Source organism: Callospermophilus lateralis, chromosome 7 (assembly GCF_048772815.1).
Source record: "Callospermophilus lateralis isolate mCalLat2 chromosome 7, mCalLat2.hap1, whole genome shotgun sequence".
Lineage (NCBI taxonomy): Eukaryota > Metazoa > Chordata > Mammalia > Rodentia > Sciuridae > Callospermophilus > Callospermophilus lateralis.
This window is the reverse complement of record NC_135311.1, coordinates 36,196,308-36,211,907: the sequence shown is the minus strand read 5'-3', so window position 1 is coordinate 36,211,907 and position 15,600 is coordinate 36,196,308. Positions and strand designations below refer to the sequence as shown.

Here is a 15,600-nt window from a genome sequence, read left to right as displayed (position 1 = left end):
AAAACAATTATAAATAGTAACTAACTAGAATATTTAGGAACAACCAGAGTTTCTGTATATTTCAATAAACAAGAAAAAAGAATTTTAAATGTACTCTCCTAATGATAACATTTTGAGGATATAAATAGATATGACCTAATTTAAAAATTCTACAATGTATTCAGATATCAAAACATAACACAACACCTCATGTATATGTACAATTTTTATGCTTTAATGTATCAGTTAAGAAACAAATTCTAAAAACATAGTTAAGAACAACTTAAACACACAAAACTCAACGTTTTTTAAATAAAAATGATACAATTACTATGATGCTAACATTCATGAGAGAAAATATGGAAAGAGCAAAGAGTATTGAGTATACACACACACACACACACACACACACACTCACTCACTCACACACATACAGCTTTTTCAGTCTGTATAATTCTGCCCATTCCCAGGTGGGAGAGAGATAACCAGGAGTTGGTTGATTGTTTTAAGGTACATACCCAAAACACCACGCAATAATTCTCATTCCAGATTCAGTACAAGAATCCGGAGTAACAATTTCACAGACTGGGGGTGTCACAGGTTTATGGGTAGGTGCCAATCATTACTGGAAGCCTAAAAGTGGAAGCAAAACTTACTTCTACAAATACTCAGTGTAGTTTTGTGTGCATTCCATAGCACAATTATCCCATTCTGTAATCTAACAATCTTTTTTGCTTATATTCTAATTTTTTATAAATGACAGCAGAATGCATTGCAATTCAAATAACATATATAGAGCAAATTTTTCATGTCTCTGGTTGTATACATAGTATATTAACACCATTTGTGTCCTCATACATGTACTTAAAGTAATGATGACCATCTCATTCCACCATTCTTTCTACTTCCATGCCCCCTCCCTTCCCTGACCTCTCCTTTGCCCTATCTAGAGTTTGTCTAATCCCCCCATGCTCTTCCTCCCAACCACACTATAAATCAGCCTCCTTATATCAGAGAACACATTCATGTTGGCAAGAATGTGAGGAAGAGATACACTCAGATATTGCTAGTGGGGGAAAAAAATTATATATATATATATATATATATATATATATATATATATATATATATATATATATATATATATTGTTCTAGATGGGTTTTCCTTTCCCAGTTTACAAACCTGCCATAGATACTAGTGATCCACATTCCCTTCTTTCTAACCTGAACTCTTTTTTGTTGATAGTTCCCTCAACATAACAACAGAGTATGAACAAAGATGAAGTCTGAGTCTAAGGATTGCCCCAGGGAGATGAGCTAGAGCCACTGCCCTCAGACCCACCACATCCAGTTTCATCTCCACTCCTAGAGTCTATGGAGTCACTTCCTTCATCCTCTTTCTACTTGTTCTTTGCTGATCCTTGTGAGGGATGATCTTTGTTAGTTGATTGCCATCTGAGCAGTGTCCAGTGAGTTCCTCCCTGGAGACTTCAGTCCCTGCTTCTTTTCAAGGCCTTCTTGAAGACTTTCAGCTGAAGGGGACTGTTGGTCTATTCGTTTGAACTTGGGGTTTGGGCCTCCTGCATTAGTTATAATTTTACGCTTGCCATAGCTAGTCTCTTTGTAGGTGGCATACTCCTTTGGTGACAAACTCATGAGCTAGAGGTCCAGGTCCACCCTGTACAGTTTCTGCAACTCCTAAGCCTGTCTTTTATATTGTTCCTTCATGCTCTGTGGGACATGCTGACAGCGCCTCCCAATTTCTACCATGCACTCCCTCAGGGGCAAATGTTGCAGCTCCCTAGTAGACCATGAATCTTGATGAAATTTGTGATATCCATTCATGGGAGGCTTCTTGGGCTCTCCATGAAATTTCACCTTCTCAGAAAATCCATCAGTTTCTGTTAGAGATCTCACAGTTTTTACATTTCCTTGTAACTTCTTTCTGGCTTTGGTTTGGCACCTCTTATAGACATCAGATGTTTTGGAGACCTGAGCTAAATCAGGGTGATTTTCTTTAAAACAAGTCAGGTTTGCTTCAAATTCCCGTTTCTCCTTCTGAAAATCCTCAACATATTTCTGCTTTATTTCTTCTGGCAGCTGCTTGTATTTCTCAGTCAGGATCTTGGTCAACTCCTTGTTGTTCAGCTCAGGGTGCTCTTGGGAATACTGGGCCCAATTCTCCTTGTAGAAGCGGATGTAGCAGTCAGGGGTTTCTTGGGGAAGTCTGGATGTTTATCATATTTTTTTTGCATTTTGGGGGAATTTTAACACATTCTTTGGCTTCCAGAACTAATTCTTTCAATGTATGTAACTTCCTCAATTTACGAGAAATCTCTAACCATTTGCCTTTGCACATTTCTGCAGAAAAATGCTTAAAAGCTATTTTTCCCAGTCCATATTTGAAAGAGTTGTCTTGAAGTTTCATTATCATTGTATTAGATATTATTCTCTATATTTTCCAGTAACCTCAGAATGTTTTTGTCTGACCAGCAGCCTTGGCTGTGGTATGATGCCATTTTGAGATTTCTCTCTGGGCCACTGAAAAAGTCTCAGTTGTTGAAAAAGTCTCAACAGGAACTCAAACTCCTCCAGTCTCACAACTCAGCAGATAAATTATTCCTAGAAGTTCTGAAGTATGTGTGATATTGCATTTCTAAACAGAAAGAGAAAGAAGATTACTCTCTTTCATTAGTGGTTAATGAAAATAACCAAACCTCACTTGAATATGTTGCTTGAGTAGTTTAAAGTTAACAATGTAAATGGAAGAATATTTACATCTAAAATGAAATTTATGCTTGCTTTTTATATGCTGCATGTGCAGTATTTGAAATCTCTACCTCTCCAGCCAGGCTGCTTCCAAAATTTTGGCAGAGCCTCCTTGAAATAGAACACAACAACACAAATGCAGTCTACTCACTCCAAAAGCTTCAGATAACCCAAAGACCCTGAAGACCAAGTAAAAAGACACAATGAAGAGAACTGGCTTAAAGGGAAATGTATTCCATTGTGTTGTGCCCTAAGTGAGGCACTTCTAAGGGCAGCCAAAATAGGTATCAATAAAAGTGAAGCTAAGGAGTTGGAAACAATACAACATAATCCAATGAACTCCAGTGAACTCCTCAAAAATGCCTCAATCATGGTCTATGGGTGGAAGGTGGTTCTGCAATCTGTGGCTGATGAACAGATGCTTCAAGACCCTGGCAGTCACAAACAAAATTTTCTAGAAAATCATACTGTCTCTCCCTTCAAATGGCAATGTTTCAACAGAATTATAACACTTACAGCTTTATCTGGCTTTCTATTTCTTATATTATAGTCTCAATGAAAGTACTGCCTCTTCTGTAGTCTCTTCAGAAATCTGTTACCTAAAAGAATTTCAACATATGGCAGATCTGGTAGCTACTATTTTCTTACCAATCTTGTCTTTTATAATGTAATACTTCATCATCAATGTGGTTAGATAAATGAAAATAAAAACAAACTTAATCATAGAACAGAGACAGTAACTGGGATAAAAGTGACAATTACCCAACAAAGTTGCAAAATAAATGCAAAAATAATTCCATACTCTGTGTTTATGGTCACAACTTATTCTGAAATGTTTGGAAAGACAAAACTTTATTTATCTTAAACCCCCAACTATTTTGTAAGTGGCGATTGTTAAAAATAACAATAGGACACAATATATTTTGAGCTTTTATACTCAAAGAGATGTATAAAATTAACATTGGAAAAGAAGTGTGTAAGAGCAATGCACCCCACAGTCATATCAAACTCACTATTCCCGAGGTAATCCACCTTTGGAAATACAAAAACTCCAAGTTTAAATGGCAGCTAGTGTTTTCCAATATAGTTTGCTTTTGAATGAATGACTGAAGGGTCTGGGTTTTGGGGCTCAGTGGTAGAGCACTTGCATAACATGTGGCAGGTGCTGGGTTTGATCCTCATTACCCTATAAAAATAAATAAAGTAAAGGTATTGTGTCCAGCTCCAACTAAAAACAAAACAAAAAAATGAATGACTGGAGGTCATCAAAATTCCCATTTCTAAATTGGAATAAATACTGAAAACCCTCTCATTTCTGGCACCTCATTGATTCACCAATGTCATCCTTCCACAGCCATCAGTAGATTCTGGCTTGCCATTGGGCACTTTATAGACCAATGCTAAAACCTGAAGTTCCGGAAAATAGCATGTGGCACATTCTTCAGTGCTTTCGAGTGAAGCTCAGATCCCATTCCCAAATAAAGATACATAACATCAAGGATTTTTTTCTCCATAAATTTATAATTTGGATAAACAGGAAATGTAAAATAAAATACATTAACTTCTATATTTTAAACAATGTGTGAATGAAAAATAATTACATGATTTTTATTAAACAGATTTCAGCATTTATATTGGGAAGCCTTCTGAAAACTGAGTTAAAAATTAAGAGAGAAAGTATGAGTTTATTTACTCAGAACTCAGTACTCACCTGAAGACTCTTTACTTTGTCTTGTCAGCACTTGCAGAAATATTCATTCAGCTGGCTCAGGGTTTCTGTGTCTTCTGAGATCTCTGGATGACAGGAGTAACCAACCTATTGAGGCTTCCACATTCTAGCCAACTCCAAGTGCCTGTAAAGAGAATATATTTCTTTTTAGAGAAGTTTTATATTAGCTGTGATCCTTAAAGCCCCACCCTGATTAGATTTCTGCAGGATAGATTACTAGCTTAAGGGCAAAAGGTCAAGTGCATTCTTTATCCAATTGACTTCTTTTCTGAATACATGAATACATTACAAACACCTCTAAGTGCTGGATATTCTCTCTCTCTCTCTCTCTCTCTCTCTCTCTCTCTCTCTCTCTCAAACTCTTTGGCCATATCAGATTTTTTTAAGTACTAGAGATTAAACCCAGGGACACAGACTGCTTAAACCACTGAGCCACATCCAAGCACACACACTTTTACTTTCTTTCTTTTTTTTTTTTTTTTTTTTTTGAGACTGAATGTCACTAAGTTGCTGAGGCTGGCCTCAAAGTTGGGATCCTCCTTCCTCAGTCACTGGGAATACAAGCATGAGTGACTGCCCCTGGCTGCTTCAACATGTTTTAAAGAAACATTTCATCCACTTCAAATGTTTATATCTAAATAAGTTAGTAGTAATTAACTGAGTATTAGTAATAATGGGTTATTATTTAGAAAAGACTAGGTTAATAAAATGTTTGAGTAAATGGTTAGTTTTACAAAATAGTAGCTAACAACCTGGTTATAAACTATCCACATTATTTAGGGAGATTTAGGCACAAGGATTCCAAATTCAAGGTCAGCCAAGGAAACCCTTCTCAAAATAACATAACTAGGGCAGGAAATGTAGCTCAGAAATAGAATGTTCATGGGTTCAATCCCACTAGCATTACAAAATAGAAACCAGTAAACATCTTACAATCATTGATATACATAGACATAGGAACAATGTGTGTATGATACAATATTCAGAAGACTAATCTCCTTAGATATTTCAATAGAAGTAACTTGTTGAGAATCCTTTTAAAAACTTTTCATTGTTATAGCTGTACATCATTTTTTCCAGCACTGCACATTGAACCCGGGGGCACTTTACCATTAAACTATGCCCCCAGCACTTTTAATTATTTAAAACATTGTTTGCTAAATTTCTGAGCTCGGTAGTCCAGTACTTCTGAATTCAGTCCCTAGTACAAAAAAAAAAAAAAATTGAAAAAATTGAAAAAAAGAACAAAAGGTATAAACTACAAAATTACATTTGATTTTTTTGGGAAAGTAGTAGCTAGAGCTCATGTGGCAATTGTATACTTACCTTAAGAACGACTCTATGGTTTCAGCAGAAGTGAAAATATGAATTACATTTCAGGATCATGCACTCAAGGTGTGGAGGGGGTCAATTTTGATGTCATTCAGTCAGGTAAGTTTCAAACTCTATTCTGGAGAAGAATGGGCTGGTCTCCTGGAGTTCACTTTTATTGAGTTTCTGAAGACCACACCCACTTCTTCCTGATTGCATTTTCAGGATGCTTCCAATCAGTGTTAGTGTAGATAATTGGATTAGTATGGGTGAATAGATTAGTGTGATTGGTTTGGATGTGTGGGTAATTAGTTTTCAGGTAGAAAAATCTGATGTAATCTCTTCTCTAATCTTCATAAACAAACATCCAGAGTCTTGCCAACAGTTACTGACTTAAAAAAAAAAAAAGAGTCCCCAAATTCAGATTATATCTAAAGATTTTCAGTTGTGTTCTTTTATTTTTCACCTTTAAGAACAGAAAGAGGGTGTCATCATATGTGATTTTTTTAGTAAGTGTTTTTGAACATTTATAAACATTTTTTTTTCTGACTTTAGCTTTAGTTTTATTCTCCCATGTGGAGAGGGATTTAGTTTAGAAATTTTGTTTTCCTCACCAGCTGAGGTGGCCCACACCTATAATCCCAGTTCCTGAGGCTGAGGCAAGAATATTAGAAGTCCAAACCAAGCCTTAGCAATTTAGTGAGGCCCTAAGCAACTCAGAAAGACTCTATTTCTAATTAAAATATTAAAAAGGGCTGAGGATGTGGTTCAGTGGTAAAGTGTTCCTGGGTTCAAATTCTGTTAAAAAAAGAGAAAGAAAAGAAAGAAAGAAAGAAAGAATGAAAGAAAGAAAGAAAGAAAGAAAGAAAGAAAGAAAGAGTAATAGTTTTGTTTTTATTTTTGTCACCTCAATCTCATGCTTTCCCAAAAGAGACCTGGGACCCTTACATGGGGCTGCTTGTGAAGTAATGCCACATACACAACATGAACTACAAGAACAAAGATGTCCACATTCCCCACTCCCCATCCTGTATGGCAGTGAAGTTTTTTGACCCTGAAGCCTCTATTGACTCTTTCTAGCTTTTGTAGGTTTCCCGAGAAACTCCCTTTTACACAGATTAGTATCAAAGATAATTTTGTTCTGTGGTTACTAATTAAGATTTTAGGATGTAAGAACAAGAAGACTTCAAAAAATGCTATATTGGATGGTATGGTATAAAAGCATGAGTTTTGGTTTCTAATAAAGACTCCTGGGCTATAAAGGAAATGTTTAGGAGAAGTCACTGCCCTGAGATTTCCAGAGCTACAAAGTCATTAGGCTGCCTAGAAGGCCCTGTTTCTTCCTCAGATTTTCAGAGTGCTAGATGAGGAAGTCCCTCATTTTCAGGGACCTCAATGTTCACATTTGCTAAACTTCTTCTCCAAAGCAGAAATCAAGAAGATACAACTTCTCAGACCCTATGTGAGGCAGCAATATTTTCCCTCTGAAAGATGCAATTTGGTCATGGTGATTTCTGACACATAAGATAAAGCAGTTACTTAAGGTCTAGCTCAGGCAAAAATTTTGAGACAGCTGCTGTGCACAGTGGTTCATGTCAATGATCCCACCTACACAGGAGGCTGAGGCTACTTGGAAGGATAAGAAATTTAAGGATAGACTGGAAAACTGAGCACGACTATCTAAAAAAAGGTGTGGGGTTAAGACAGTGTTAATCCTGCTAAAATGTTAGCCATGGGCTTGACTTTCACCAGCAAACCAGTGAAACTTTCACCACTTTCTGTTGGAGTGTTTGGAGGGTAGAAGTGGGCAAAGACATAAACCTGCCAAATAGCAGACTCAATTCTCTGGGGGTCTGTGAAGTCAAGATACTTAACTTCTGAGGTATTGTTTTTAATCTCTTTTGCAGGTGGAGGAGTGGTGCTTATGAGAGCTTCAAGCACAAATTGAAGACCTCCACTTTCTGCACAGGCAGCCAGGTCAGACATTGTTAATCCTGTCACATGTAGCCAACAGTATGAACCTTTGGAACACTTCATCCTTTGTGTTTCATCCTCATGAGTTTATACTTTTAAAAGTTTACATCACTTGCTTAACTTTTACAATTTGTCTTTTTAAAATTGAAAATAATAATAAGTGTAAGACTTTACCAGATTTGAAATACTAAAAACAAATGAGTGATGTGTAGAAAATAATAAATCTAATATATTTACAAAATATTATATAAAATTTAATTTTCTTTGCCAGCATAGTGGCATAATCCTATAATCCTAGCTATTCAGGAGTCTCAGGAAGGAGGATCACAAATTTGATACCAGGATGAGCAATTTAGCAAGAACTTGTTTATTTCTACTGGAATACCTAGGCACTGGGAGATACTTTGAGTAAGTATGCTTTTTTTTTTCTTTCTCCAGGTTTGAGTAAACTTCATTTATTATATTTTTTATCAGTCCATATTGATTTTTAAATTTTGTTTATTCTTATGGAGGTCTAGCAGTTTAATATGTGGTTCAAATTTGTTTTAATAACTCATAAAAGTGAATATATTTTATATTTGACTATATATACATATAGGTATATTCTGTTTTGTGATATTGTCTTTCAAAAATTAACTTTCTTACAGGTTGTATTTTTTGTTTGTTTCTTTGTTTATCAAATATAATGCCTCTGTATTGGATTCAGTCTTGCTTTTGTAGACTTTCCTAGAAGCTCCCTTTTACACAGATTAGTATCAAAGATGAGTTTATCCAGTAGTTACTAATTATGATTTGGGATGTAAAAACAAGAAGACTTCAAAAAATACCATATTGGATGACATGATATGGAAGCATGAATTTTGGTTTCTAATATAAGAATCCTGGGTTATTAAGGAAAATGTTTAGGAGAAATCACTGCCCTGAGATTTTTGAGGCTACAAAGGCATTAGGCTGCCTAGGAGGAGTTGTCTCAAAATTTTTGCCTGAGCTAGACCTCATGTAACTGTTTTATCCTAGGTGTCAGAAGTCATTGTGACTACACTGCATCTTCCAGAGGAAAATATTGCTGCCCATCCCAGGGTCTGAGAGGTTGTATATTCTTAATTTCCGCTTTTGGGAAGAAGTTATCAAATGTGAACATTTGAGGTCCCTGGAAATGAGATGCTTCCTTTATCTAGAACTCTGAAAATCTGAGGAAGAGATAGGGACTCTGTGGCAATCTAATTGCTTTATAGCATTAGGTTCTCTAGAGTAACAGAACCAACAGGATATATATGGTTATAAAAAGGGGATTTATTAGATATCCTTACAGAACTAGAAGTTGTATATTCCCACAACGGCTGTCTGCAGGCTGGAAAGCTGAAGGAACCACTAGATTCTCAGTCTAATGTAGAGATTCTGACCATGGAAATATACAAGGAAGCATTCCTCTGGTGAGCAAACTCCCAGGGGGTAACAGTCACTCTGTTTCCCACACTTAGATGTCCTGCAATTTCTCCTAGGAACTAGTAACATAACTAAAATAAATGCAATGCCTGACTGCTGGGAAAACTTCTGTGAAAAGACACAGAATGCCTCATAGCCATAACAATGTCTTTTATGAGAAGGCTCTGTGTTAGAATCTTGTCAGCCTCAACCTTGATCTCAGGCACACAGTTTCTGAGAATAAAAGAACTTTCTTGTTAGACAAAAATAATGTTTCACTAAGCCTAACCCTGTGCAAATAACAGTAACTTTATACAATATACTTTTTTGAGGGCCTAAATTCTACCCTAATACAGCATATACACTGTCACAATGAAAACATTTAATAAACCATGAATAAAAGGGATATTTTTAACTGGGAACAGAGTGGCACACACAATAATAGGAGCTACTCTGAAGCCTGAAGTTCGAGGATGCCAGTTTAAGGACAGTCTCAGCAATTTAGGGAAAGTCTGTCTCAAAATAAAATAAAAAGTGTGAGAATGAAACTCAGTAACAGAGTTAAAGGACACTCACAGAGTCCATGCAATGTCCAAAGGCCATGACAATCACCGGAATCTCACCAAGAGATTTATTGTCATTAGCATGAGGCAAACTGGCAATGCTGTCTCTAAGAAAAGAGAAGCATGTGGGCACCCACAGAGCAGCTTTATAGCCCTCAAGAGGAATTTTGTAAGCTTCTTAGTAATTATATCAAAAACTTGGATGGGGTTGCTCATAAGCTGTTTAGGAGTTCATGCTGGGTGGGGTTGATCTTTTAGCAGACTGTTTTGAGAAGGGCAGAATTGTGACTTACGCAGTAGAAGGGAGAAAAAAAGAATGTCCACGCTCTTCTGCCCTTTTCAATGCTTTCTTCACTCAAATTACTCAATACAGTTTCACTCTATAGGTTCTTAATCAAGAAAATGAGAATCCTTAATGCTAGGCACTGCAATAGACATAATCAATTCACAGTAAACAATTCTAGATTAATTACTTCACAGCAAACAAATTTAGATTAATTCTAAGAACAGTAAAACACACTTAATCATGATAGGCTAATGACATACATCTTCTCTGCATGTTAAATGAAAAAATGTTAAGCCTTAGGCTTTATGTACAGGAGATGCACACTCACTCAGACCATAGGGACCAGAACCAGAACGAAGGCAGGCTTTTCCTGGAATGGAGTGGATGACCTATTGAGAATGAGGTCATAGCCAGGAGTTGCAGCTCTCACCAAGGTCCTGATAAGGTGATAGAGTTTGAGAGTGGTGAGTATCATGCAGAGACTCAGGAAATGATGACAAGTGATATGATGTCAGGTCCTCATCAGGCTTTCCAGCTCGAGTGCATCCTTGTTTCAGCTGGTTAAATCCCTGTTCACTTGCTCTATTATTTATACTAAATTTTAGGGCTTTCTGACTCCCTTTCAGTCCTTATCAGCTACCACTTGATTTGTGAGTAACATCATTTACCTTGGGGTCAGAAACTTCTGTTCTGGTGGTCTCCATCTTGATCTTCTCACCTTTTCCTCTTATCAAGTGATGGCAGCTTGCCAGGGGCTTTACTTTGTTTATCAGGGTGAGCGGAATTAACTCTTTCTGGCCATACTGTAGCACTCTGTGGGTGAGCCTGTTGAAACTGAAGATTTCAAACTGGAGTTTTTAAAATGAAGTTGCTTAGGCTCAGACCTAAGGCCATCCTGACACAGGCACATGCTTTTATGGAAAGTTAATCAGCTTTGCCTCAGAATTGAAATTTTGGAGCCTGTGGATAAAATGGCTCCTGACCTCCAATGATGAATCTGATGCTAATATTGATCTGATGCCAATATAGAGTCCCCTAGGTTTAATTCCAGGTATGCCTCCCCCCACAAATAAGAATATATTTAAAAGAATATGATTAATGTCATTATACATGTGGAGTTCTTAAAATCATTTTTTTAAATCAGATAAAAGAACAATAATAAGGATATTCATTAGTACTACTTCCATTCATTGGAGTAAACCTACAACTTGGGAAATTGAGGCAGGGAGATCACATAAGAGACTAGCATTAGCAATTCAGGGTTACACTCAGCATTTTAGTAAGAACTTCCCTTTTTAAAAAAAGTGGGTTGGGGTTGATGGTGTAGTAAAGTGCCTCTGGGCTCAATCACTAAGACCAAAAATGAATAAATAAAATACTGCCAGGACTTCCTATCTGGCACTGTATAAAAAAAGAGGGAAAAAAATCATTGGAAAAGAGAAAATTATGATACTAGTAAGGACATAAAATTGTTGATGTATTCCTTACCTGTAGGGAAAAATTATGAGGAAAAAACCACATACTAACAAATCATTAGACAAAAAATAAAACAAGTAAGAAAATTTATTGAAGACTAATTATACACTTAATCATAAATAAAAGTAGAATCACAGAGTCCACACAAAGTCCAAAGACCAGACACACACACACTGAAATCTCATGTAGGAGATTTATTGTTAGAAGAATGAGGCAAACAGACAAGGTTGTGCTTCCTAGGAGAGCAGATTTATAGCCCAATAGGAATTTCATAAGCTGTTTAGGAGTTGCAACATAACCTGGGTGTGATTGACTGTTTAGGAGGCACATGTTCTGGTGGGAAGGTAAGCACCATTGCCTCAGAAGCCAACCTGTGAAGCCTCCAGATAAAATGGCTACCAACCTAAAATGGCGAATCTGATGCTAAAATATTGATCTGATGCACTATAAAGTAGAAGAAATTTGAAGGTTGCCAAGACAGAGAAATAATTATATTTGACAAGACTGAAATTCTGCTGTCATCTATAACAAATTAGAATTTAAAAAAAAAAGAAATGTTGAATGCCTTGATTTGATCCTCATATATTGTGTACATGTGTGAAGTCACACTAATCACAGTACTCTACCCATAAATTTGTACAAATATTACAATAGTTTAAAAACATATTTGTAAAAGAAAAAAAATTTGAGATTTACAAAACTTCAAATGTACTGGTCCCTCATTTCACTTTTTTTTTCTACCTTTCTTATTCAATGGCTTTTTCAGATACTTGAAGACCTTCCCATCTTTCAATACCCACCTTTACTACACATTAACCATTCTTTAAATCAATCTTCAAATTCTTACTCTGGTCTCAATTTATGTTTATATATATTCTCTTAGTTACTATTTTCATAGAAAAAAATGTAACTAATTTCTATATTTGTAAGTCTAATACCCTGTTCCCAGAGGAGACTAGACTTTACATTCAATGAGTTAGACTGTTGCCTGATCATGGCTGACTCTCAGTACCAAGAAATATGCAATAAAAAAGTTTATTAATACACTTAGAATCATTATTCACAATTTTGAAAACATACTTACAAACCAAAATCCGAGTGTCAAATAATAATAACAACAATGATCACATTAGAGTATCATTCTCTAATAAATATGAATTTAGATTATCATCTAGAATAATTTCAGGGAATACTATATAAATCTTAGACCAAAAGCATTTTACTCAAAGATTTAACATTAAACAGAAATCACAGGGGAACATCATTTTTTGGACTAAGCTTCATCACTTTTTGATTTAAGCTCCTGCTATAACATCTCACAGACCAGAATATAAGTTAAATGGAAGATCTGAATAAGTATCTCTATGGAGGAAGGTGTCACTATGTGGATTATGTCACCAACAGAGCAAAACAAAAACAAAATGGACCCACACCTCATCAGAGTGAGACTAAACTGCCAAATCTGATTCTTGCTGAAATAGGATTAAAGAAGCTGAGTTCCAGGACACAAGCCTATAATCTCTGGAATCCAGTGGCTCTGGAGAGTAAGGCAGAAGGGCAACAAGTTCAAGGACAGCTTCAGAAATCAAGTTCAAGGGCAGCTTCAGCAATTTAGTGAGGCCCTAAGCAACCCAAGAAGACTCTGTCTCAAAATAAAAATTACAAAATGCTAGAAACTTGGCTCAGCAGTGAAGTATACCTTGTTTGAATCCATGGTACCTTCTCCTCCCTAAAAAAGGATTAATAGGAGAAGGCAAAATTGCCCACAGAGGACAATTTCATGAGCATGATAATGAATTTTCTCCACCTTAATCCTTAAACAAAGTAAGTAAATTTAAGTAATTGGATATTAAACCATAGGTTATTTCTTGATTGCTCCATGTCTCTGTTCTGACCTTACAAAGTAGATAATATTGAAGACATCAATCTGCTTTTTGTTTCTGCTTTCCTTGGCCTTTTTCTATACAAAATACCAAAACTCTTCTGATCAACTCTTTGGAATACTTACTCCTTGTTTTATGGAAGGAAGTATTTAGTTACTAAATTAAATTTGTCTAATTTTGGCTTTTGGCATTAGCTTGCAATTTATGTAGGACTTCTACTAATTGCCTATTCTCTCCAATTGCTGGCTAAGTATTAGGAATTATTTATTTGTTATTAGTTGAGGTGCTGGGGATCAGATTCAGGACCTTGTATATACTAGACATATCCTCTATTACTGAGCTGAATCTTTAGCCCTTTGATTTAAGTATTATTGTTAACCTATGTTAAGATTCAGTAGTTCACAACATTTTAACATCAGAGCTAGGTACCTTAAAACTGGGATGTTGTTTTCTGAGGGGCTGTCCATTACCTTGTGACATGTTCAACAAAATAACTTGTCTTCACTCACTAAATACCTGTGGAAAGCACCAAACTGTGACAATCATAAATGTTTTCAGACTACTACAAATGTACTCTGGAAAGAAGTACCATTATAATTGAAACTGCTGCACAATCTATTGAGAAACAAATAAATAAATATGAGACATTTATAAGATCTTAAAAACAGTTTAGACATATGACCTGGTTCTTCAAATCCAGATGAACACATAAAGCAGTAACACATAAGAAAGTCAGTAGATTATTTACAATATAAAATATTCAGTACAAACTTTGTTTGCAAAATATAAGCATACCAGTGAATAAGTATAATTGTAAAAAAAGATTACCAAATATTATTTACTTACAACTTAGCAAAACATTTACTAGGGAAAGGCAGTTTCTGAATAGAATTACAGATAAGTATTTAAGAAAAGGATGTTGGGAAAAGTAACAGCCTCCACAGTTTGTTCTTAGTTGACTTTGCAAAATGAATGTAAGTAAAGATGTTTTATAAATTATATCACATTGCTCTGAACTTCTACTAAAGCTGTCCCTCCTTCACTTCATAGAGGAGTCTTCTGTAGTCACACTTGTATTCCCTTCAACTCAGGAGGCTGAGATAAGATGATACCAAGTTTAAGGACAGCCTCACCTAATTAGGGAGAGTTTATTACAAAACAATATACTGACTATCAGAAAATAAATTAAATACAGAATATTTAAAAATCACAAAAGCTTCTAATACTGCATTAAGCTCTAACATTTGAGCTGATTGTTTGGGTACTAAAAATGTAAAATTTTTGTAAGAAGTAACTACTGCTGATGTACAAATATTTGACCCATCAATGAGTATATTTGGAGTAATCATGATAGGTGTTTTTCTTGTCATTTTTGGAAAAACTACAGGATGCAAAGACCAAAAAGACAACAAAGGATTAGATGGTAAGTGGTTATCAAATGAAACATTAGATTTTCACATGATTATTGCCCAAGTATTTAACTCATTAGCTAGTTCATCAATTTGATCCATAGTAATAATTTTATTGGGAGAAATTCCAAACACTCCCTTTGCTGCTTTTATTCCTTTGAGTATTAATTGTCCTACAGCCTCAAGATACCTAGTAAGAATAATGTTAAGAGAATAAGATAAATGTATCCATAATAATAGACCTTTCTCCCAAAACATTCCTGTAGAAATATTTTTGTTGTAGGACATTAAATAATAAAGGCAAACTTATCAATTCTATCCAAATGCATATTTTTCATATATGTTTCAATGATTTTTAATGTCTTCTTGCTTCAGGCATTAACATGTGGGATGAATTTGGATCTGATGGACCTTTTAGGATATCAAATAAGGGTCCCAACTCTCCTGTTGGTATGCCTAGATAAGGCCTTATCCAATTTATGTCTCATAATAACTTTTGAAAGTCATTAAGTGATTTGAGTTGATTTACTCATATTTGAATTTTTGGTGGATGGACCATGGTTGAGGATAATAGAACTCCTAAATAATTAATTGGAAAATTTAATTGTAATTTATCTATTGCTATCTTTAGATTATAATTTTTAAATAAGTTTGTAAGTGTGGCATAACATTCTAGCAATGTGTTTTTAGCTTTGTGTGCTAATAATACATCATCCATATAGTGAAATATTTGTAGTTCAGGATTTTGATTTCTAAGTGGCTGGATTACTTTGTTAACATAAATTTGACATATAGT

At 35.4% G+C, this 15,600-nt stretch overlaps 1 pseudogene; it reads right to left on the bottom strand.

Annotated features, from left to right (window-relative positions):
* Positions 1 to 1,419: 1,419 nt before the first annotated feature.
* Positions 1,420 to 2,498, bottom strand: LOC143404169 (upstream-binding factor 1-like protein 1; annotated as a pseudogene).
* Between the last annotated feature and the right edge of the window lie 13,102 nt (positions 2,499 to 15,600).